Raw genomic sequence first — 26,609 nt, forward strand, 5'->3', positions numbered from 1 at the left:
TAACATCATTTTTAATAAGTAAATCTATTGTCTTTAGATCCTGGCTAACACTTATTCAGTGAATTTTAATTGACCCAAAGATCTGGTTTAGAGTAGACCCAGCAGACTAAACAACAGTCTATAAAAGATGCCTAATTATTACAAGAACAAAGTAAGACATGATGGCAGTAGATTGATACTGTCATGGATATGTTGAGGTTTGACTGTCCCTCCCTAAGAGCCCGTTGTACCAGGAAACTATGAACAGTGAAACAATCACTTTCACAAGGAGAGGTAAAAGAATGGAGTCGATGCAAATTCAGCAACTGAAAGAAGTTTGCAGTATACTTTTCAGAGATGACATTGAAGACCACTTGGGGGTCTAACGAGCGTAAGAACAAAGGTCAGTGCATTTGAGTGGCATCCAGGCTCCAGCACGGGGATAGGAAAATATAATCATATAGTGATGTGCTTGAGTGACATCAAATTTAAGTCCTGGCTCAGGTCTGTCTCCCTGAAGGCTTCACTTCTCCTTCAGAGCAGCAGTTTTTTGTCCAAAAAGTGAGAAAGGGCACTCTGCTGTCCTACTTGGGTGGATATAAGAATTAAATGAACTATTATAAAAATCATGCTAACTTTCTTGAAACAAGTTATATTTTCAGTAAACAGGAACTCTGTGATATGTGACCTTTCATAACCTGGTGATACTTGAAGAGAGAAAAAAAAATCAAAAGATAATAATGACAAGAATTTGGGTTTTTAAAGAGCTAGTTTTTTGATCTCCTTAAATAATTTTCCTAAGTATAGGAGGGAATTGAAACATTTCAAACACACTTTTGAAAAAAAAAAAAGAGTTTTTTTTTTTCTCAAAATACAAAAATGTTGCATACTGTTAGCTACAAAGGAAACAATAATAGAAAAAAAGGCAGACTTTAGAACACAACTGTTCCTAGCCTGGTGTTCATGACGGACACCTATTAGGAGACAATTAGTCATTACTGCAGAACTTTACAAACTACCCAGGTAAGGAAAGAAAGTAAGTGATGATAATCTCACACAGATCTGCTTGAACCAACCAAGCCCAGCCCTAGTGGCCAAGCAACCAGGTTCCCACATGTGGCCTGATGTCAACCTAAGGACCCTTCCGCAGATTCCTTTGGAATACGTGTGATGAAGTTGAGACTGAGGACTGGGATCAGTACAAGCAGGCTCAACCTGCAAGACTAAAAAAGTAATGGCGTCCTGGGAGCAGAAGCCTTTGAGCCCTGGGAGAGCTGCTTCACAGACAGGCACTGGGAAGTGAGCCCAGCCAAAGACAGAGCACTGGGAGCAATGGCCTTGACCACACAATGGATATCTTCATAGGCTGCCTTAAGGTGTTTAGGAGACAAAGGGCAGCTGTGCATCTGAACTCAGGAAGTCTAAACTAGCACATGTGATTGCCCTCAATGCTGGTATTTCTATTTATAATAAATGAGCTTTGAATTTGTAATAACAATACTTTCACTTCCCAACTCCAGGGACCACATCCCTCTATTGAACCTTGCTCAACAAATCCGTCTACATACATTTCATCCTCGAGTGCATTGTTGCACCTGGACTCAGTGCAAGGCATCAAGAAGCATGCAGAGCTGTTTGTCCTGTTGTCTGGGACCCGGGTCCTCAGGGATATCACCAAGTCAACAGTGGTCATAACCATGTCACCTAAAAAAGTAGTGCTCTCTCAGCACAGGAGAGGTATCCATACTTATTCAAGGTGCTTAAGCTTGAGATGAGTGCCTACTTCTCAGCATTTCCTCCATGAATTGCTTGTCTTGTGCAGGCTGGCGACAGGCCTCTGCACACTCAAACCTTTCAGCGATCCTGAAGAGAGCAGTCACTGTTTCAAGTAAAGCCTGCCATCAGCTTAAAGGGAAAGCGAACACACCCCAACGCAGCAAACACAAAATGGCTCCTAAATTTGCAGGTCAGGTGACATATCCATTGGTGTTCTGTCACCCGAGAAGTTAAGTATAGAACCACCATATACCTAGAAAAGAGATCTGTGCTTTTCTCCACAAAGGAAGTAATTTGGCATGCATCAGAAGATCATCCAGAGAAACCATAAAGAAGGAACCAGTGTGAAGCTGATAAGAAGCAGAAGAAGATACAGTCTTTAGACAGGAAGCAGTGTGCACCAAATGTGGAGATACTCATGTCACTGAAATCATTGTCATCCTATTCCAGATAGGAAAGCCGTGAAGGATTTTACACCAGCTGCCCAATTTGGAGGCTCATTAATACTTTCACTTTTTAAAAGCAAAACAGATTGAGAAGAGAGAGGTTTTACACACCTACTATATGCATTAAATGCTCTGACTAATTAAATGAACTGTCATTAAAATCACCATTAAATGCATCATTGCACTTAATCTTGAGGACTTAAAAAGAGGGTGACAGGGTCTCTTTTGTTTTCATTCAACAGTTATTATGTGTCAACAACAATCTGCTGGGCTTTGGGAGCTGTAGACAAATGCCCCAAATTCTATAACTTCATCTCTTGAAATAAACTTAATATTAAATAAATGGGCAAAGAGAACTGTGTAATTGAAATTATGAGTGAATACCTAAGGAAGAGAGAGATGATTTACTTTTTCAAGGTGGCCTCTGCACTGAAACCTTATGTTGTAGGACGAGATCGCTTCTATGTCTAAGAGCCCAACTCAACAGCTCCTGGGATTCCCCTTCGCACATGGGGACAGGGAGGTTTCTGCTCATCTCCGAGTTTTGCGAAAAGGACTCAGGACGTCAGGAGAGACTAACAGGGAGAAATGTTGCAGACTGCAAACGATTGCAGATGTTATGGAGCCAGAGGAGAAAAAGAAAGGAAAGCAGAAGTATTTCAGCTGAACATAGCAATAAAAAAGAAGTTATGAGCCTCAGCCTGATCAATCACTGACTGCCGTGTACAAACACAGCTGTAATAGTTGCTCAAAGTAAGTGGGATCGATTCAGGGTTGTCATAGTCAATTAATTTTCTGCTTTCGTCATTGCAAATGCCACTGTGCCTCAGTTTCCTATTATATTTACACACACACACGTACACACACCTATTTACCTTTGGGCTGATTTCTGGCTGCTAGGAACTATTGGAAAAATCTAGAGTTTTTTTTTTTTTAGGTTTCTCTTTCTGTTTAAAGGAAAAGGGAGGTTCCCCCAATCTCTTCTTGTTTTAGAGCCAAGTGATGAGATCACCTGTGTGAGGGAAACTATTCCCTATTCCCTTCCACCACCGTGGAGTGGGGCACCAGTACACAGAAAGGGACAATCATCTATTCTCAAGACGGCACTCTTCATCTGATTTTCAGCAAAATCTGTCTTTCCGGAAAGAGAAACTAATAATAAGTATTAAATGCCACCATGTTGATACCGGCTATGTGCCAGGCTTCCTAATGGATGCCCTACATACATTACAAATAAGATTCCTCGTCAAATAGAAAGACATTTTACAGATAAGACAATGAAGGTTTTTAAATGCAAAGTCACTTCCCAAATGTGAAATACAGTGGAAAAACATTTTTTTCCTGCTCAGGGATATTCTCTTGTGCCCAGAGTCACTATGAACGTCAAACTACTTTGCGAACAGCTCTGGCTAGCTCTGTGTGGTCTCACTCTTCAATGAGTTGATAAAGGATGGCTCTATTGGCCCTGTGAAGCGATCATTCACACAGGGTGTGCAGAAGGAGTTAAGCGTAGCACGGGGAGGGAGAATTCTCCCTGAAGACCCATTCCCACAGAGCACAGAGCAGACAGAATGCCACTCTGAAATGCTCTCCAAGAGTTAATTTAAACAATGCAAATGTAAAGCCCAGCCAAAGAGGAGCCCCACCTCCCCAGAGAACCACGGGGGCACAGTGGCCAGTCCCTCCACAAGGTGGCACTAGGCACTCTTGTCTTTTCATCTGCAATTTCACACTGCAAAAGGATCCCGGCTTCTCCCTAGCTTGACAGTTAAAGCTTTCTATTCCTTTCCCTCCGTGTCAACAGCATTACATTGGGAACCTGTGCTGTGGGACACTGAACGGAGGTGGCGTTAACCTAAGTGCCTGCACGAAGATGCAAGCAGAGCCTGCTGAGGACAGTCTTGTCACATATTACTGGATTCCCTGTCCCTAAATTCAGGTTGTTTGCTGCTCATGGGCTATCTGTTGTCTCACCTTCTCTTTTCTCCCTCTATTCTCTGCTTCTCTCTCTCTCCTTTTTTTTTCTCAGTACCCGGTGTAGATATGAGCCCCTTGCGTTCAGAGCTGTTCACCACAAAGACGGGATACATTTATGTGTATAAACACGACTATTTAGGAGGAATCTTGGCACTGTCAATTTAAGCAATGGTATTCAGTTCCCACTAGGACCCATTATCACTCCTGCCACGTTCTTTTGTTGTGTTCTATTTTGTTTTTAAAATCAGGTTTACAGTACCAGGCATGGGTTCTTTCTGGTGGGGCAGGTCTCAAATCCAACCAGAGAACAGATGATTACACACATTACAGGAGCACCACTGTCACACAAGTAGCTACATCTTGCCTGGCAGCTGGTTTCACAGATTCACAACTGTGTAGGACCATTGATTGACAGCTCCTCCCATATCCCCAGCAGTTTGTAAGGCACCTAGGAAAACTAGCCCGCAGATGGGGTGTTTCCACTCCATTCCAGCTTGCTTCTTCTGTGTTGTGCATCCAAGGCAATGTAGTGTCTTTAGTGACACTGTCTTACTATCTAGTTCTGGCCGACAACCAAGAAAATGATAAGAGCTTGTACTTTTTGGGAAATCCCTGACCAACAACTCATAAGGAAGTATCTCATCCCTGGCATGAGTTTTTATTTTAATAACCCATGACTTCTAGGGGCAACATTGCCCAGCCAGTCTGGGCATTTCCCTTCAAATAGCTTATTAAAAAATAAATTATATATTTTAATATGGTTACAAGATAGTAGGTTTCCATACAGTTTCTTAAAATACCCTTTCAATTGCTTAACCCTCTTCCCTCCTGCCTTGTCTCTTCTATCCTCCCACCCATTTGTGTTTGAATCTTCCCTATATCCCCTCACCCCCGCTCTATCTTCACGGTGCCTGTGTTCTACTATTCTCCCCTCCTTGTACCATCACCCTCCCCATGGCCTCTTTCTAGTTTCCTGGCTTCTACAGGTTCCACAAGCAAAACACATAAATTAGGGATTCTAATACTAGGTCTATAGAGATGGCCTTGGAGCCATGTTTACATTTAATAAGGGCCTGACTTAGTGGACCAGTACTCCTCTGGTTGACATTCCTACTTTACAGAGACTGCTGAGAAGGATATGGCTCATGATACCATGGCCATAAAGAGAGAATATGTGTCTGAGTTACTAAATACATACCAGGTTCTGGTTCCCTCTTTTTAGAAGGTAAATAAGGTCACCTAGGCTAGGCTGTTCCTTGCTTAGCTCACCAGGGAAAGCATTTCTTTTTCCTCTTGCACCGTTCCCCTAGGCTAAACCATTTCACCTTTGAGATTGCAGTGTAACCCTTTCCTTAGCTTCATATGATGCAGTTTTCAAAAAAAATAATTTTTTAGAAGTCTCAGGAACCTAGTAAGACTTCGTAAGATATAGGATCGAAGACACACTTAATCACAGTTAGACCTCAGGACTCAGGGATACTAAGCACACACCCTACTGCTGACATATACTCTCAGACCACAGTAAATGAATCCTTAAGTGTCTGGGCTATGCCTCAACTGTTCTTTATTATTTATCTAAAATTCAAATTTATTTGGCAGTCTTGCATTTCCATCTGCAAAGTCTACCAGCTTTATACAAGATGACTTTCTGAGCATGGCACCAGGCACTTTTATGTCCTTATGTCTTCGGGATAATGTTGAGAAAACTAAGGTCCTAAAAAGTCACCCATTACTGAAAGCCAACACAAGAGCATATTGCCAGCAAAACCAAAGTAGTTCCAAAATAAAGCCTCAGTCCCAATCTTCTCTGACAGCCAATCCCTCCCTCTTCCCTAGTCTGGGGAGGGTCTGTTGAGAAGCAGTGGGAGTCAAGGGCAAACCCGTTTTCTATAGGAGACTACCAGCTTATTCTGCTTCTTGCCTCTGAAGTAGTTATTTTTTCTGAGCACAGCAAGGCGAGCGTTCCTTTTCATTTCAGCTTCATCTGCAATCACCTTTCTCTCACTGTACTCTAACTGCTGATATAGGAGTTTGATTGACTCTCCTAAATGAAAGAATGAAGACATTTACATAAAACAACCTACTGCAGGGCTTACAGGCACTGAATCTGCAGGAATTCCAGGGGAAAGGCGACAGGACGCAAAGTGCTGCAGTGGAACTTCTCGAGGGATGAAAGGAGACATGAACAGTTTTTAGGCTAAGCGCCTTCCTTCCCTTACACAGTGCGGGTTGCTCATTCCGTCCTCCGGGGGATAAATAATCTCAAGCTATCTGCTCAGCACAGGTAAAGGATTCTGGAGGCAGGTCTGGCACCCGGTCAGCTTCATGCAGGGAATAGGGGAAAAGTGACTCATTTCGAGGCCTCAGTTTCCTTAAATGTAAATCAAAGAAGCTGAGCTCTTCCCTCCACGTTTGCAGGGCTGAGAGGGGAGAGAAAGGAGACAGCTGGTATTATCACCAGCTGCCGAAGCAAGGGCTCATCATCACTACCTTCTTTAGGAGTCAGGGGGCTTGCATGACTATGGTGGCCTCAGCAATGGGCTCCTGCTGAAGGGTCAGTTACTCAGCTGAATTTATACATTGGAGACCTTAAAACAATTTGTTGGGTTCTCAATAATTAGATCTATACCAATTTTGACATGTTTGATTATTTTTTCTTTCTTTCTTTCTTTCTTTCTTTCTTTCTTCCTTTCTTTCTTTCTTTCTTTTTGGTTTTTCAAGACAGGGTTTCTCTGTAGCTTTGGTGCCTGTCCTGGAACTAGCTCTTGTAGACCAGGCTGGCCTCAAACTCACAGAGATCCTCCTTCCTGTGTTTGCATCCCGAGTTCTGGGATTAAAGACGTGCGCAACCACTGCCCAGCTTCTTTCTTTCTTTTCTCTCTAATACTGTTCTTTTTTTTCCTTAACTATTCCTTCCCCATGAAACCCTCTGTCATTTCCCAAAATGAAGACTCTCGGGGCTCTCTTTTGAGCCAATACCTGGGAGCAGACATGGTGGCATTCTAGAAACTGAAGCAAACATACACCTCCAGGTCTCTGCTCTCACGGAGCGTATCTCCTTGTGGGGGAGTGCGGCATAGTAAGCAAGTGAGTCAGTCAAGTAGCAGGATAGATGCAGCTAAGCACGTTCAAGAGCTACACAATGGTCTTAAGACAGTACTGGTGTGAACAAAGGGGGCAGTGACGATAGAGGCTTATCTGAGAAGAGGCCACTGAAGATGGCTCACATTCCACACCTTTTATGCACAACCTTGCTAAGTCATGTGACTGTTCACTAAGCTCTAAGTTTGTCAGGAACCTAAAGTATTCCTTCATCTCCTGGACAACTGCCTATCAGCAAAGGTCAGGCAGATTTGGAAGATGGAACGTCAGAGTCTCCGTCAGAGTCTCCGAGGGTACAAGCACACTTTATACTCAGATAAAAAAATGTAAAGACTTGGTTCCTGAAAGACAAAGTGAATTTCTATAGTAATATTGTTTTTATCAAGTCAGTACTGGACAAGGAAATTAATGCTCCAAAGATATCTTCACTAATGACGGAATCCAGGCATGGAAAGCACACATGTAAACTATTTCTGGCACATATGGAAATTCACTGTTCGACTCAAAAGGCGCTGAGCACCAGTGTTCCGAGCACGGACGGTCCACAAGCACATCTTCTCCACTCCCCTCCATAGCTCCGGTGACCTAACCGCCAGTGATTCTGTACTGATGTCTTCCCTGTTAGTCTGTCTGTTGCTTGCTTTGGTGATTCAGCATCACATTTAACACCGTGGTACCAGAAAGATACTCAAAGAACATGACCACTCATCTCTTTAAAAACACTAGACATTCAGAGGAATACCAGAGATGAATTTGAAAAATTGCAAAATGCAATCAAGTCTCCATATTCCCATACTGAAAACTGTTTTGTGTCAGATAGTGAAACTTGCCAGTGACTATACTGGGCTAGAACCTAGACTACCTACCTACAGAAGGCCTCCCAATTTAACAAGTACCTGACATTTTGTATCTCACTTCCCTTAGTGTATCCCAATCTAAGTAGGAGAGAGTTTCATTAATTCTCTCCCTTCGTCTCTTCCACTAGGAGATGTGCGCAGGGGTGAAGGTTTCCATCTGTTTTATTCCCTACTATGTTACTGGTAGGAAAAACAGTGGGTGTTGCCTGGCTGGAACTCAGCAAATGACTTAAAGGTGTAAATGGGATTTTGAAACTGCTTACTAAGACAAGGACCAAAGCATCCCCAAAGGACTGAAGCAGATGTTCCATCCTCCACGTGGAAGGAAGTGATTACAGCCATCTATCCCCCTTCCCCCACACTCCTGTTTTTATTGTACAGGTAAGATCTTCAGTGTCGCATTCCAACCCAAATTCCAGTCTATCCCAGGCACCGGAAGCCACATACTGCAGGCTGGTGGGAGAGCTCCGAGGAGCAAATAAAAAAAATGCTCTGTTGGGCCTACAGATACTAGAACTCGATGTCAGTAAATTTTACGTAAAATTACGAACCTGCAATTTATCTTAAACAATAAAAAAAAAAATACTTGGTACCTGGCAAGGTTAGGCCACAGGTTTCACTGGCCACGAAGTTGGATTTGAGCTCCAGGCCTATGCTTCCTTCTACCCAGGCCTCTCCTTATCTGGCAGCTGAAGGCACTGCCATTTGCGACCCCTGCTGGAAAGTTACCAAAAAGCAGGCAGCATGCTGGAGAAAAAAATTAGAAAAAAAAAAAAAAAGTCCTTTGGGATCTATTTCTGTTATGTTTAAGGCATTTCTTGGAAGAATAATGTATTCATTTTTCCTAGTCCTCTCCTGGTAGCACATAACTATTGACAAACTATGGCCCAGTAAATATTATTCTAACGGCCTGCGAAAGCTATGGACTTAATTCCCTGTGGGTGGAGGGAGCTGAGAAGGCTTCAAGCCAGAGGCAGTCCTGAAGATGGATCGTGGAGGCTGCGTGCATCATCCGCTTACAATGCGCCTTGAATCAGACACAAAAAGGAATTTGCTTGAAGACTATGTGTTGCCTCTAGGAACTAATGAGATGCTGAAAATCCGGGACTGGAAAATGAGAAGGAATGAAGGGAACCAGACTCCAGGGATCATGTCAAGATGGTGCCCCAGGAATGGTTCCGTTGGGAGCACATCTTGAGATGTGGATGCTGCTGCTGACGCCAGCCACTCGATTCATGACCCAAGTGGGTGATAAACACTCAGCAGTTCCTGTGTCCTTAAACTGCTCCCTCCAGACTCCAATCCCCTGGTGGGATCATTTAACTGAACGTGCATTCAGGGTTGCAAGGTGCAAACTAGGGAAAGAAACCCCTCCTTCCACTTGGAGCATCTCTCTGAAGCAAGCCGTGTTTAGAGAATATGATATCTGGTTGCTGGGTACCTTCCAGTCATGAAGCAGGACTTGGAGTGGTGATGGAGGGAGAGGCCCCCAAAGCAGTACTGAAGATTGTAATGAGAACACATAGATCTGCACTCCAATCTGGAATCCTCTGTACCTTTAGAGAACTGACAACATTTCCTAATCTGCAGATTCTCAATTGTTAAAATAGAAGTGATGCCATCTGCTCTCCCGAATAGCTGCGCAGATTCCGCTCAATCATTCATTCACTTTCCCAAACACATTTAGGGACTGTCTATTAAGTGCTTGATACTGAACTAGGCTCTGGGGACACATTTTGGGAAGAAAGAAAAGCAACACTCTGTGCAGATGACCAGGTTATACAAGGGAGCCCCACAAAATTGGTTGTGCTTTGCTCTGCCCGAACTGAGTCGTTGTTCTTTAACTTTTCTGGTTTTGATTAAATGATTTTAAGTTACTCCCCCTAAATATATTTCCTAAAGTCCATATACATACTGAACTTAAAAGCAAAACTTCAGTAAAAGGGCAAGGGATGTAGGTCAGTTAGTACAGCACTTGTATAGCACACTGGTTTGAATTACAGCACCACAATCATTGGGTGCTATACTTTATATCCATAACCCCAGTACTCGGAATAGGAGGACCAGATGATGTCCAAAGTCATCTTTAGCTACACAGCAAACTTGAGGTCAGCCTAGGATATGACTTTCACGAAAAAAGGAGAAAAAGAACTCTAAAACTGAATATTGATCCTGAAAATTAAAATTATAATTCTTAGTAACAGTGGCACTCAGTGCTGATGTAACTCATGTAGAGCACACATAAGCCAACGCTTATTTAAATCTGCCCTCGTTTAATGTTTAGTGAGTGTGATGAGCTCAGGTATACCCCAATCACAATTAACATGAACATTAACTAGATATGAAATAAAAATGCCAGCATCGTAAATTAGATAAACAAAATTTCACAAGTGTTATAGTTGGTGAAGTGTCTTTTATGTGTATTTTATTACTTTCTCTTCATCATTTTTCAGTCACTAATCTGCAGGAAGGGCTTTGAGGCTTAGAGAGAGAACACTGTAGGCCTAAGGTCATGGGGCCAGAAGTGGGCGTTACCCCAGCCTGCTTTCTCTTTCCAGAAAAGCAGTCTAGACAGAAAGCAGAAGGCCTTGTGTCCAGGTTCGGGACTACAGAACAGCAGTGTTGCTCTTTTCTAACTGCAGCTGCAAAGTCCCCACCTTCTGCCATACCTAGGAAGCCAGTACACTCGTCCCAGAGCAGCCAGGAAAGTGCCACACTTCCCAGCTGGGACCCGGGAGCTGCTGTCTAAATACTTGTGACACGAACAGGTAAAACCCATCAAAGCATCCACATGTTTGACTGTCCCGCCTCTAAATCTAATGACTTAGGGGAGAACATGTCTCAGTCCTGCTGATTGCTGTGTGCCACCAAGGGCCTGTGCTTAGTCTCAGAAAGGCCGAGCGCGAAGTTAAGCAGCACCTACCCATTCTCGGGTCCTTTCAAATCGCTCCTGAATTTTAACTTAAGACAAGAAAAGCTCCCAGGACGCTTTTTCCTTCAGAGAGTCCCTGGGATTTTTCAAGGCAGAGAATTTCTTATAAGGATGAAAACACAAGTCTCGGCTATATAAAGGAGTTTGAGTGAGGCAAAGCTCATTGTGTTTAACAAGGTGTAGGAAGACGATAATCTGCTGCAGGGATAAAGCCTCTGCTCCCACGGCAGAAGCAAGGGCCTTCACTGGGTCCAAAAATCCCCTTTGCAAGACCAGGGCATCACTTTCTCACCAGCTTCCCTGCCCAAAACTTCTCATTTTAAAGATGTGCTGCATTGCAATGCGCAGCAGCTTGGCATAGAATGTGAAGCCCAGAAGCAGAGCCCAACCCGGCTCACTAAGACATCTCTGCTTAGTGCTGCTGGCTAATTAACTGCAGAGACTTAAGAGTGCTTAGTCAGGAAGCTGTCCATCCCTGTCGAGCAAGAGTTAGATGGGTAACTGACACCAAGGAAGCTCTTTGAAAAGTTCCCCTCATACCTGGCTGTGGAGGAGGGTGGTGTTGGGCAGAGGGTTACCTTATATAACACAGCGGTCCATTTCAACGTTATTTTTCCAGTTCTGTGAGTGGAAAAATCTAAGCACGCTGGAAATAAAGAAGGACAGCACAGCGATTTGAAGCTTAAGCACTCATCTGAAATTTTGGAAGGCCTGGCTAATTCGACCTGTACTCACTTTGGCCAGGGAAGTAGAAGGCAAGACTAATTCCCAGCATGAAAAGGAATTCATGCTTTAGAAACGCAGGGCTTGGGGGTGTGGAAGTTGAGCTATCTCTATCTTCTTTTATTAAAAACTAAAGTTAAATATAGAATACCTGCAATTAACTCCTGGGTGGAAGCCGGTAATTGAATTTCAACAAATACAATGAGATTTGAGAGCAAAACTGAGACCACAGGATTTTGTTCTCGCTCCGGCCCCTGATCAAATAGCCAAGGCTGGGGCACATGGGGACTGGGCTGGAGACCTGCTCCTCAGGGGTGGGAGTGGGGCTCTAGGGGCTGGGTCAGCCTTGGGTGTCAGTGGAGCTTTCCTGAGAATGGTGAGCTCAGACTGAAGCAGCAGCACACTCTCCTTCTCACTTGTCAACTCTCTCCTCTCCTCACCCCAGTTCCTGGCTAGCAAGAGACTGCTTCTGGGAGAGCAGCTTCCAGAAGGTGGATCCAGAGTTGTCTCCTTGGGATCCCCCTCAGAGCATCTTAGCATAGTTATGGATAAAAATAGCCCAGGATAACATAACGCGGAGGGAAGAGGAGGAGTAAGTCTCGCGCAAGGCAAGGCAAGGCAAGGCAAGGCAAGGCAAGGCAAGGCAAGGCAAGGATACCACAGCTTCTGCATAGTGGGGGTTAGAGAGAAAGGGTGCTACCCCTTTTCTGGAGGAGAGCCCTGCGTGTGCAAATAAGATCGGGTGGCCCCTTAGCTTAGGTTGTGCCATACATGATTTGAAGCACCCACAAATAATTGCTGAGTCTGGCACAACCCACCAATCCCTGGCCCGCATCTGGCTTCGGCGGTGGTTCTGAGAGCTGGCCGTCCAGTTCCAGGAAAGGCAGGTTCCAGAAGGGGAAGCAACGAAGTCCACTGCTGCAAATGCGGGGTGTTGGGGGGGCGCACCTGAAGAGGTCGGGTTATGAGTAAGTCCTGCTAATTCTAAATACAGGCTCCCCTGGTTTGTGTCCCGACATCGCTTAACATGCATGCCCCAATCCACCTCTTCTATCGGAGGTACCCGGAATAGAAACCAGGTAGGAAAAAGTAAGAAGTAATATGAAAATTCAAGAGCCGTTTAACTGGCTTTCTTAATACTTACGGTCCTGCCTGCCGCCTGCCTCTTGGAGTACCCTGGAAGGTACTCTGTCTCCCCATTACAGCTAACGAACGCAAAGACACAGCAGACCAAGGCTTTCGCATCCCAGATGCCCCATTCCGGAGTGACTCCAGTCAGCTGTCCCCACTGCCCAGTTCTCCGCCCCAAGTGGTACCCTGGCTCGCCAAGCGCAGCGCTCCATCTGCACTTGCACAGGGTCCTAGAGAGAATCCACGGCGCCAAGCAGCGGGCAGCGACGACCCTCCTGTGTCAGGTAGGGACACAAGTGAAGTCTTTTAAGAGTCAGAAACTCCGGTCCCTTATAATCCATCTCGTGAATTCTAGAGATGAGGTTCTAGGACAGGAATCAGGAGGATTGGAAAACCCCGAGTCTTCCTTCCGTGTACTCTCCACTCTTTTTCAACCTCTGCTCGCTCACCTAAGTCGGGACACCAGAAGAAGGTGCCTAGGCAACCCTCACCAGCCACTCCCCAGTCAGACACCTTTACCCCTGGAGGGCAGCTCTCACCTGAGTCGGGTACCCGTCCAGCCGGTCAGGCGCCCTCAATCGTCTCTCCGGTCGGGCCATGGGCAGCACCGCCTCCGAACACCTGAGCTCCTCAGAGCAAATCCCCAGTCACCTCGGGGCAGGCGAGCGGGGAAGGGACACAGTCACTCACCGAGCGAGACCCGGCAGTGGCGGCAGCTCGTGGCTGCAACGCGCAGAGGACCTTGCAGACAGGCGTTTTGGTGCCGGATCCGAGAATGGGAGGAGCAGGAGGAGGAGCAGAAGCCGGAGGAGGGGACAGTGGAGGCCGACTCTCCCGGAGAAGGCAGAAGGCAGAAGAGGATCGCGAGCGCCCACTGCTGCCGCGCTGGCTCCGGTGCTGCCCCGAGTACCGCCTCCCAGTGCGTCCCTGAGAGCCGACTTCCAGCGACCTAGTTTAACACCCGGTTTCTGACCTGGGTCCCGAAGGAGTAGTCTCCGCTGCTCACCCAGTTAGGAGACACCTCGGATTTCAGTCTAAGGGGAGAGACCAGCACAGCCTAGTGGGTGGGGCGTGTGGCTTGGGTGACTTCATCAACCTTACAAACCCTGGACTTCCAGTGCGCTCTCTGTCCCCCGCTAGGTCTCAACGGGAGCCATACGTTCGTGTTAACCTTTCGCAAACTGCGCGTGGTCCCCAAGACCCTTGCAGTACCTACGTGTGTTCGTATGAGCGTTCCCTACCGGCAGGTGACCCGCCTTAGGCTCCTGTGCTCTGTAGGCAGTCCTTGAGGCCTCCAGAGTCCTTCGCCCCATCTTGCGCTGCAGCGGGGACAAGAGCCGCTTGAAGAGCTAGCTTCAGAGGGTACAGTGTCGCCATCAAATACCCTCTCTCTCCTTCGGTTTCTTCTCAAAGAGAATTGGAACTTAACTAGGCTAGCGCGGAGGATTCAGCTGTCCTTTAGCAAAAGTTACTAGGTTGGCAAATTTCACCTCTGAAACTAATCAAGGACTTCCTGCGTTCCGAAGCTGCGAGGTTTTTGTGTGAAAGCCATCCTGTATATTGTGACTCAACTTAAGAACTGGAGGGCAGGGGAGCTGGACTCTCCTTGGAGACAAGGAGCTGCTTCAGCATAAGCAAGGCACCTTACAAAGCAAGTTACGGAAAGAAAAGAGGGGCGGGGGAGAGTGGGGGTGAAAGGAAGGAGAAAGAAGGAGCCAAATACAAATCAAAAAAACAACTTCCTTTAGCTTTTAATATCTTCCATATCTTAAAAATTAGAATATAAATATTTATCATTTGCATTTCTAGAATCAATAATCTCTCATCCAAGGGGGAAAATTCCTTTGGGGAATTGACCACTTAACATGTGCAAAGATTAGCCTAGGCCCTTTTAGAAGGCAAAGGAATGCCCAGTACAGCATATTGTGTCGGATAAAGCCAGAAGCATCTTGGAGACCTAGATCGCTTAATCTTTGAGTAAATGTAAAGTTGGCATGCCCATTTCAGGTAGAAAAAACAAATGCATTTACAAAAGTCGCTTTAAATCTGTATCTTGAAAAATCATAGCATGTAAAATTTACATTAGATTTAGAGACAGCCTTTTTCTCCCATTTTACAAACTTGTAGGAAAATCCTTTAAATGGCTGAATTATGGTCTACTTAAGCTTCTACCAGACACCAAGCACAGTGAAGATCAGGATTCCTTCAACATAGGGAAGGGTGTTAATGCCCTAAGTTGGCTAAGGTTATTTTTCCTCTGAGTCCAATGGGTTTCAGTGCTTGGCACAGGGTTATGAATTTCTCAAGTCATCCGTGAGACACAGACAATTCTTCTGTTTACACCCTGGAAATCAGAGGACAATCAACCAGCTTTCTTAATTACCTACCACAAAATCTCAAAAGAACCTAAAATTCCAGCCCTGGGCTTAAAGTCTCTGTTAGTCACCTGTGGTGATATTTTGTTTGTGTTATAACTGATAAAGTTTGCCCGAGGATCAGAGTGTAGAGCAAGCCACCAGTTAAACCAGGCAGTGGTGGCAAACATCTTTAATACCCGCACTCAGAAGGGAGAGGCAGGTAAGTCTCTGTGAGTTCAAGGCTACCCAGGGCTTCACTAGATTGATCCAGTTTCAAAGAGAAACACAGCCATGTTTAAAGGCTCACACCTTTAATCCCAGTACTTGGGAGTCACATGCCTTTAATCCCAACATTAGGAAAGTGGAGAAAGGAAGAGATATGGCTGGGTGGAGAGAGGAATGCAAGTGAAAGGAGCTCAAGTTGTTCAGTCTGAAGACTTGTAGAGACAGGACCCTTTTCTGTCTGAGGATTTTGTAGAGGTAAGAACTCCAGTGGCCGGATGCTCTGCTTCTCAGAGCTTTCACTTTCACGCCCTAATACCTGACTCCAGGTTTTTAGTCTTAAGATCAATTAGAATTCACACTAATTTGACATCCAACTTTAGGGAAGGAATTCATGAAGAAGCTGCTTGCCTCTGACTTTGCAACCTCCGGCAGAGCTACACTTAACTTTCATGGGCTGCTGCCAAGCCAGGTAGCTGCCTTGAAACCCTCTTGGGCTTCTACTGTTCTACTCAACAGCAGTCAGCTTCACACTTCACCATCATTTGAATCATCATTGTTGACAGATTTGCTGAGACAATTGTGAATGCTTAAAGGGAGAAATTAGTTAAAAGAAAGAGATTTTTTTTCTTTCCCATGTTAAAAAAATGGGAAACACTAATACAAAGGAAAGAGTTAGGTCTTTGTATACTGAATGGTTTAAAATTTGAACAATTAAATGATGGGATAAGCAATTTAACTGGGATTGACAATGCTAATTATCATTTTGATAATTTTTATTGTTTGATAATTGTTGGTTTATCCTTCTAAAAGTTAATTGATAAAACTGTCAAAATACAGGCCATAGAAAAACTTATTAAAACAGATCATAGAAATATTCAGATCCAGACAGATGAATTTAAAGAAAAACTGATTTCATTGTTTCATTGTAAGGTTAGAGAGAAACTAAGGTTTACAAATAGCCAACCTTAATATATCCGGTCCCCTTACAGAAACTATCAAATGACAGATATCCCCAAGGCTATTTAAGCGCTCACTGGAATCCAATGGAAACGTTAGATTTAAAGAGATTCAAGAAAGCAGTAATTTCATATGGCATGTGCTCACCTTTTGTGAAGCAGATGTGAAACTCATGGTCAATTTGTAACAAAACTGTCCCTCAAGACTGGAGAGACATGGTTACAGAAGTCTTGGAACCTGGTCCTCAATTACAGTGGAGGACATGGTAGAAAGATGAGGCTAAAACCATTGAATAACAAAGTAGGGCTATAGGTATAGAAATCTCCCAAGACCAACTTCTTTGAGAGGAAGATTATACTAATGAACAAAGGCAAGCTCTATATGATGACCACACCTTGGTTTTATGTCACGCAGCAGCTTTGAAAGCTTGGGACAGAATTGGAGGAGTAGGGAAAAAATTGAGCTATTTACTGTGGTTATATAGGACCCAAAGGAAATCTTCACTTATTTCTTACAAAGATTGACTTAAGCAGTAAATAGAATGATAGAAAATTCAGAATAATAGACAAATAATAATTCAATTTCTGGCTTTTGAAAACGTTATTTCACAATGTAAAAGGATAATTAGGCCATTAGAGGCAAGATCAGCACTCTTGGAAGAATGGATCAGAGACATAACCAATATTGAATCTCATGACCATGACGATGCTTGAATAGTAGAGGTGATTTCCAGGCATTTGAAGAAAAATTAAAATGTCAAATGTTTCAATTGCAGTAAACAAGACCACCTAAAAAGGGAGTTTAAACAGGTTATTCCTATAAACAATGTTTTTCTAAGCATAATCCAAACAGAAAGCCTTCCTCTCTGAATTATGCAGCAGGTGTGGCAAGGGCAGGCATTGGACTCACAGAGATCTGTCTGCCTCTGTTTCTCAAGTGCTGGGATTAAATGTGTTGTGCGTGCCACCATTGCCTGACCTCTATAGCTAACTACTAGCTCCTTCCGCACTCTGATCCTCAGGGAAGCTTTATTTGTTATAGCACTAACAAAATATCACCACAGTCACCTGCCTCTGTAGAAATGACCCCAGGCATGTCCAGCAAGTGATAAGAATTGGAACATAGGTTTTAATGGTTGTCTCCCCCACCTCAGTTTCCTCAGACACTTATTGATCAGTAATCAGTGTTCTTATATTTAGGCAAATAAAAATACCAATGGGTTTTTTTGCTGTTCTTTGGTTGCATGGATTTAGATGTTGAGCTTCTGTAACCATGTCTCTCCAGTCTTGAGGGACAGTTCTGTTACAAATTGACCATTGATGAATTGTCCCCGGGCCTAGATTCTGCTCACTCAATGTAGATCTCAGCTCTGCTCCATCATTTGTAATACTGTTCCTCACAGAACTGCTTTTTCATCTGGCTTTTCCAGTAGATTAGAAGAGTACTGGGCATGAGTAACCATGATATAATTATCTCATACCAGCCTTTTGTAGGTTGTCTGACATATAACCTAAGGGGTAAAACAAAAAACAAAAACAAAGACTTAACAAACATTACCCCAAATAGTTTTTAAAAATCCACAACAAATACACAAACAAAACCATAAAAACAGTCTGTCGGGCCTGGAGAGATAGGTTACTAGTTAAGAGTCAGCATTGCTTCAGCAGAAGATCAATGTTTTGTTCTTGGGATAGAGGGTTCACATCATCTGTACCTTCAGCTTCAGTGCATTCAATACCCTCTTGTAGCCTAACAACAGGCCCTACTCTCACATACAAGTGTGCACACACAAACATGCACATACACACACACACACACACAAACACACACCGATAGTTAAAAATGAAAATATTTTTTTAAGGTTACATATTTGATATTTTAAGGATCATTTGCTTTGGTTCAGACAAGTTTCCATATCAGTACATTGGGTGTGAGAATTGATGCTCATAGGAGACATGCTAATAATCAACCAGAAAACCAGCTGTCACTCACAGTTCTATGACCCAAGACAGTCCCACCAAGTAGAAAACAAGAGTGTGTTGTAGATAACTTCTACACCACTAGCAATAAGCTACTATAACAGTTTCTGGATACTTGATATGAGAGAGAAAGGGAACATTAAAATGTCACTGCCTCAAGGAACAGTAAGGCTTTTATGCACAAGCCACCTTTGCAGAGACTCCTTCATCTTGGCTAAACTGTAAACTCTGACCACACATCAAAGCTAAAGCCATGAGAAGGAAATAAATGCTGGTGACCTATGACTTTTGTCAACAATCTGCAATAATAACATTTAAAATGGATTAAGACTTGTGTCGAGTGCTGGGCAGATGTGTGTGTGTGAGTGTATGTGTGTGTGTGTGTGTGTGTGAGAGAGAGAGAGAGAGAGAGAGAGAGAGAGAGAGAGAGAGAGAGAGAGAGAGAGAGAGAGGAGGGGAGGGAGAGAGAGAGAAGGTATATTTGTAGTATATGGGGGGGGCAAAGGTTGATTGGATTGAATGCCTTTTCTATATATTAACACCTTATTTTTTAAGACATGTTCTCTCAATAAACCTGGAAATTGCTACTCCCCTAAACTGATTGACCAGTGTCTACCCTCCCCCACCACACAAATGCTCTGCCTTCCTCATTTATCTGCTGTTCTTACAGCAACCTTGTTGGAACCATAAAAATTCCCACTTTACAAGTTGGATAACCTAGTCTACAAAGAAAGGAACCTGTTAACCTGTTTGAGGTGACAGACCAATACGTTCCTCTTAACCATTCCCAGGGATCATTAGCCCTTATCTACTTTGCGATTAAGGGTTAGTACACTGGGTAAAGCAGTTAATCTAGAGCTCCCCTTCCAGTTAAAACTCGACTCTTGGTCCAGTGCTCTCAGTACTTGAATGGCTTAGTTATGTTTCTTGTTGGTATATGTTTCCTGCCTTTCAAATAAAGTGATGGGTGAGAAGGTCAGGAGAAGAAGAGACAGGAAGAGGAGGAACCAAGTGAACCAGCTTCTTCTTAGGGGCTCTGAGGATTCACACTCACTACCTGACCAGACTCAGAGGAATCTTACCTACAACCCCTGCCTGAAGGGCTGCCCTATATCCTCTCTTCTCATAATGGATGCTTGAATCTTTCAGGTTAATAGCCTGAATTTTAAGAAGTCCAGTGGGATTCTTTACAAGCAGTAGAAATTGGGATCAGGTTAAAAATCCAATTTTAATAAACTTTCCAGGTCCTGATTTAGATGGTGTGCTAATGGTTCTCTGTGCTGAATCACCTTAAAAGTCAAATGTATTTTTAAAAGGTCCTCCTCGTAGGGGAGGCTTGATGGATATTGCTTAATTGTGCATTGTGCATTCCTGTCTTCATCAAAAGCCATCATCTAAAATTGAAGAGAGCTGATAGGAAATGAAGCCATCCTTTGAGCCGGTTGGTTACAGGGAACACTTTGGGGTTGCAGAATAATTTTCACTCCTTTTGACCACAACAAAGAGAGCATGATTACACTGTGTGGAATGACATCCCCAAATCACTCCACTAATTTGATTGTGCTGGGGTCTAAGACTGTTTCTGTTTCTTTTGATTTGCTAATTAGCCAGAGTTGTCTACTTGGGAGAGAGGAAGCCAGGGTCATGTCCACAAACATGAAGGCTAGGGCATTTTTCCAACTCAGCTGGCCATCACATGCCTCCCCTCCTGCCCATCCCAAATCCCAGTCTGTCTCCACTCAAATGCAAACAATCCACCCTCCTATGATTAAGAGGCTATCTGATGACTTTCTTTCCTCTGAAAACGTGACCTGATTTCTTCTGGTCTTGTGTGATCACAGGGCTAGATTTGGACATTTGACTCTATAAGTCCTTTCATTCTCATCTGCTAGAGTTTAAAAATGGTTGGAATTACCCCCACCACCAATGGTCCACTGCTAAAGGCTTAGTCCCATGTGGAAGATAGGGAAGTTGTTTTTAATAGCTGAGGCCCAGGGAAGGTCTTTGGGCCACTGAAGTGGGGACCCATGGAAGGGGTTAAGATGGTTATCTGAGGATGCCTTACTGATTGTCCTGAGAGTGATTTAAACAGCAGTAAGCCCACAAAAATTTGAGGACAATCTGAGTTCTAGTTCCCTGTGTCACTCACATAAAAGCTGAGCATGGCTACAGCCCCATGCAGGAATGCAGCAGTGAGTGTGGCCGAGATAGACTCACTTATCAGGCAGTTGAGCGGAAATGGCAAGCTCCAGGTTCAAATGAGACTCCTGTCTCAAAAATAAATAAATAAATAAATAGATAGATAAATAAATAAATAAATAAATAAAATGGAGAGTGATGGATGAGGATGCCTGATATCTTTCTCTGTCTTCCACATGAGCACTCATAGGCATGGGCATGCACACATATTATAGCACCATTCACAGGTACACACACACACACACACACACACACACACACATACATACACACATATACCGGACATACACAAATAAAATAATAAAAGAATAAAGAAAAAGCATAAGGCTATTCAATCCCTTCATAGTTTGTGTTAAGCTAGATTGCTCCAGCCCTTGCTCTGGCCATAGCAATCCACAACAGGTAATTCAGTCTAGGGGAAGTCCTGGCAAAAATTCTGTACCACAGGCATAGGCTTCAGTCTCCAGAACTGTGTGTTGTGAGTACAGTTCCTTCACTTCTAAGTCAGGCTGCCTCTACTAAATATTTTTTTTATGGTAACAAAATCTTGACTAAGACGCATACAAATTAAATTGTACTTTATGGTACTATGACTGGAAAGATAATGGAGTTATTCTTGTTTGTTCAAATGTCTGTTTGAACTTTTTATCTGGGGTGGCAGTGGCGCACGCCTTTAATCCCAGCACTCGGGAGGCAGAGGCAGGCGGATCTCTGTGAGTTCGAGACCAGCCTGGTCTACAAGAGCTAGTTCCAGGACAGGCTTTGGAGCTACTGAGAAACCCTGTCAGAAAGAAAGAAAGAGAGAGAGAGAGAGAGAGAGAGAGAGAGAGAGAGAGAGAGAGAGAGAGAAGGAGAGAGGAGAGAGAGAAAGAAAAAAGAGAGAAAGAAAATCTGGAATATGAACTTTTTATCTGCTTCCCTTATCACTTTAAACTGAATTGTAAAGCTTGTAGACTCACCAAGCATTCTGGACACTAGACCCTGAGCCAATGACAACCAAGGACCAGGTTGGCTCCACGCAGAAAAGAATCCCTGAGCCCGAGCTTAGCTCATAAGGATGAAGGATGCCTCTCAAAGGGTATTTTGTATGATGAGAATTTCTCTGTTGGGCTGGATTAACAGCTATAAACAACATATTGCTTTGATTTGTCATCTCCAGTCAAACTTTCCCTGAATTGAGCACAACAGTGCTACAGAAGTGGCCACACTGCAGGATCTAAGTGTTCTCTTTTTCATACTATTCAATTCTTCTTTGACTGCAATACCTTTAGGGAATAGAAAAGCATGGTACTCCTTCTGATTTTAGATTTGTGCTGTGGGAGGTCCTTCTTTCTGTGTTGCTTTTATTGGTTAATGAATAAAAAAAATTGCCTTGGCCTGTTGATAGGGCAGAACTTAGGTAGACAGCAAAAACTGGCCTGAATGCTGGGAGAAGGAAGATGGAGTCAGAGAGATGCCATGTAGCTGCTGTCAGAGTCAGTTATGCCAAAACTTTGCTGGTAAGCCACTGCCATGTGGCAATACACAGATTAATGGAGATGGGATAAATTAACATGTAAGAGTTAGCTGATAAGAAGTTAGAGCTAATAGGCCAAGCAGTGTTTTAATTAATACAGTTTCTGTGTTATTATTTCTGTTTTGGGTGGCTGGGACAAACAAGCAGCCCTCCTCCAACAGATTTGCTGGGACCAAAACTAGCTGGCCCTCTGAGGGTCTTGGTGCTGTTTCTCCTTTGGATCTTCTCACTGGGGATGATCTCATATTCAGAAAAAATAAAAATATAAAGCTTCCCCTTTCCCTACAACTCCACCCATTCAGTCAAACCAACTTTTCCAAACTTCCTCCCCCTTAGGAGCTCTGTACAGTGCATATGGGCAGAGATTTATGGAGAAGATGAAATTCCATTAGTAAAAGAACTCATTGATGGTAATAGTATAGACTATAGAAAAAACTATAGTTGTATCCTATGAGTATCCCAAGTTCCTGACCCTTTAGGGTGCCAAGAAGGCAGAAGGGACACTGAGTTCTCTGCCCTCCCAACTCACCTTCAAATGTCTTATTTAAACAGCATAAGGAAAGCTTGGTAGTGCTCCTTCTCTGGAGATAGCTGTAAAGGTCTCTCTCTCTCTCTCTCTCTCTCTCTCTCTCTCTCTCTCTCTCTCTCTCTCTCTTTCTCTCCTCCCTCCATGTGGCCCTTAAGGCACCTCAAACTGATAAATCTTCTATTTGCCTTCTTTGGTAAAAATTTTCTTATTAAATAAATTGTAGTTACACTTAAAATTTAAATTACACTTAAAAGTACCACTGTATATCATCTTCCTAGAATCTATCCATTTGTGTCAATCTATTGTCTATCACCTGTTTATATAGCTATCTAGTATTAATTTATCTATATATCAATCTATCATCCATCTATAATCTGTCTATCAGCTGTTTATTTATCTATCTCGCATTCATTTATCTATATACCAATCTATCATCTATCTTTCATTCATCTGCCTGCCCATCATCTATATATCCCTCTATCTACCTCTCTACCCATTATCAGTCTGTTTACCTGATTATCATCTATCTATCCATTTATCTGCCAATCATGTATCTATCTTCTATCTACATATTTCTATCACCTACCTATTTATCATCTATTATCTACTTATTTACCTCTCTATCCTTTATTTGTCTATTTATTGATCTGTTTATCTGTCTGTCTATCATCTATACTTTTGTGATAGTAACAAATAAATATTTTTAATAATTCTTTTGAAATTTAGGTAATTAGTTCTTAAATAAAACTATGTTAATTTATATTTAAAATAAAATGTCTTTCAATCTATGTCATGATATTTTAAAGTAAGCTTTTTATTAATTGAAAATAGATATTTCATACAAAATTTAAAAATTCAATTAGATAACATAAAACAAAACAAAAAATCATGTAGGTAAAATACAAATCATTTTTAAACTCCATGTTAGGAGATTTGAATACATTTTGTACATGTCTCATTTTCACACAAGACATGGAAAACTCAAAATTGGAGGTTGAGTGTTCCATCTACAAACAGTATGCTGCCTGGAGAGGCAGGCCATTGTGTCTCCCTTGTGTGGGTGCATTACAGACCCAGAGAGAGGAGTTTGGTATATCCCACTTTCTTTCCTCAAATAAAGAGTGTTGAGTTCTTCATGCCTTCAAAATGTACTTACATTCCAGGAATGTAACTATCCATAAAGTATTTAAATGCAATATTCATGATATTGTTGTAATTGCATTGCATAAACTAATTGACAAAAGAAAATGCTAGGCTTAAGAGCTCAGTTCTCTGTGTAATTGGGCTCCTCTTCCCACATATAATCAGCCTTTAACTAGAAAGCTATTATGGTCTCAAAGTTCCCAGGCATACCCTAGCTCTCTTTGAGGCCCTTGATTGAGTGTGATGCTCTGTCAGCATCTGTGTCAAAGGTCATTCTTACTCAGTCCAACAAAGAAGATAATAGACCATAGAGGTACACAGGTGACGTAATAGTGGTACTTTGTCCCCAGGGAGATACGTGTCAGAAAGGGGTTGGCCCACTGTTATGTAGGATTTCATGCCGTTTTCCAGCTCCGGTTCATTCTCTGGAGGGGGGCCTGTCTCTGCAGGTCCACCTTTTCCTGGAAGCCACTTTGAGTTGGCAGGGCTGCTGGCTGCCAAAGTGGATGGAGGAGCACATTGATTGACAGATGTGGAAAGGATTAATGCAGATGCTTCTATCAGTTCAACCTTTCCTTCTTTAGGGAGCAAAGTGTCTTCAGGGAGGGGCCAGTTGGCGAGAGTTCCTAACTGTTACTCAGGAGGTCTGTTACATGACGGAGGTTTGCCTGGTCTAGGGGGCTCCTTTCTTCAGCATAAGTTGGCAGATGTCGGGTAAGCTAGCAGGCTACTTGTCTCTCCTGTGGTAGCATTCTCCAGCTTAAGCTCCATCAATGGAAAGGAGTATGCTTAGCTCTCAGCTGTTTTAGTCTTTGGTATATCAGCATAGGAAAGTGGAGCTATTGCTGGGTTTCTTTTTACCCTCATTTGCTCTGGGGTAACTTCCTTGATTAAATTCATTTCTGGATCCTGATACTATTTTCTACCACCCACAATCCCACAATTTGCATCCCTTAAACACTATCTGACTTTATAGCTGTGTTCATGGCCTGTGACTTTTCTCAAGGTAATATAATTCCACTGTGTTCATAGTCTGCCTTTTGGTACCTGCTTATATTTAGAAAAGATTAGGAAGTGAATAACCCCCCCCCTCCCACACACACACACACAGGGTTTCTTTATGTGGCCCCGGCTGTCCTGGACCTCCTCTGTACACAAGACTAGCCTCAGAAATCTACCTGCCTCTGCCTCCTGTGTGCTGGAATTCAAAGTGTGCATCACCACCATCCAGCAAACCCAGAATATATTTTAAGGAGATGTCATGAGTCCCATCACAGAGGTCAGATTCCATTTTCTGCACCTTGCAAGTTACAGGCCAAATACAATATAAATGACAACCTTGAAAAGAGTAAATATGGACTCAGACTGAGATTCAGAAGAAACTTTAAAGACACAGGCAAAGTTGAACTATCAACAAACCAAAGACAGAAGTCTGGGGTCTTCTCCCTTCAGCCCTCAGAAGGAGCCAACCTGCTCAGACCTTGACCTTAGAGTCCCCATGTTTTTAAAATTGTAAGATAATGCCGGGCGGTGGTGGCGCACGCCTTTAATCCCAGCACTTGGGAGGCAGAGGCAGGCGGATCTCTGTGAGTTCGAGACCAGCCTGGTCTACAAGAGCTAGTTCCAGGACAGGCTCCAAAACCACAGAGAAACCCTGTCTCAAAAAACCAAAAAAAAAAAAAAAAAAAAAAAAATTGTAAGATAATAAATGTCTCTTGTTTAGGTCATTTTTTCTATGGACCTATGTGAGAAAAGACAAACTATACAGCCTAATCACATCAAGTGTTTGATTTTGGCTTGACAAAATAATGCAGAATTCCTGGTTACTCTTTTATCTAAGGAGATAGGCTATAAAGTGCTTCGTTTCCATCTCTGTTTTTCTTTTAATTTCTGTGTACAGGCTGCCTACTAGATGCTAATTCAAATTTTAGTGTGTATTTTTAAAGATATTCCACACTTATATTTTGAATCATGCCAGTATCTCAATTTTACTGTTGTTACTATACACACACTGGTTAGCTATTGCTGCATGATGAGTTACCCCCAAGGTTCTTGTCCTAAAACTATAAACGCTTTAATGTCATCTCCTGAAACCATATCTCATAGCTTCATGCGGGGTCCAGAATCTCAGTTGGTACAGCTGGATCTCTAGTTTCAGTACACAGTGTCTTAGTCACAAGGTATGAATCGCTGTGACTGCAGAGGCTCTGTGGGAGAGGACCTCTGGCCACATTGGCTAATGAGAAACTCCTGTTTGACAGGTTGTTAGTGTGAGGGCTGAGTTCTTTGACATCTGTTTCAGAGGCCTCCTTCAGTTCCTTCATATGTGGTCTCTTCATAGCACAATTCATAGAACGTAGTCAGCCTCCTGACTGAGCAGATGACAATAAAGAAGTCAGCCAAGGTAGGTGTCATAGCATCTTTGTAACCAAATCTCTGAAGTGTCTTCTTGCATTTACCAATTTCATTTATTTTGGAGACAAACCACATCCAGCCCATTCTCACGCTGACGGAGTTACTTAGCCGCACAAGTATTGGAAGTTGGGATCACTGGAAGGCAGCTTAAAGGCTGCCTTCTTCAGGTGTGCATCGTTCGTTCTGCAGGTGTACAGTCTTGTGCAGTGATGTGCCTTTCTGTAGGGTTGCATCCTCCCACAGGGGTGCATCCTCCCACAGGGGTGCATCCTCCCACAGGGGTGCATCCTCCCACAGGGGTGCATCCTCCCAGGGGTGCATCCTCCCAGGGGTGCATCCTCCCACAGGGGTGCATCCTTCCACAGG

The 26,609-nt window shown here is 43.3% G+C and overlaps 1 protein-coding gene across 1 annotated transcript in view; it reads right to left on the reverse strand.

The window, feature by feature from the left end:
* The window catches only part of Hs3st1 (heparan sulfate-glucosamine 3-sulfotransferase 1), a 28,421-nt gene extending 14,744 nt beyond the window's left edge, over positions 1-13,677 (reverse strand). The window contains exon 1 of the mRNA XM_057772605.1: positions 13,463-13,677. The gene's annotated coding sequence lies outside the window, so the exon portion shown is untranslated. The remainder of the gene's footprint in view (positions 1-13,462) is intronic.
* Positions 13,678-26,609: the final 12,932 nt, after the last annotated feature.

This window comes from Chionomys nivalis, chromosome 6 (assembly GCF_950005125.1).
Source record: "Chionomys nivalis chromosome 6, mChiNiv1.1, whole genome shotgun sequence".
Lineage (NCBI taxonomy): Eukaryota > Metazoa > Chordata > Mammalia > Rodentia > Cricetidae > Chionomys > Chionomys nivalis.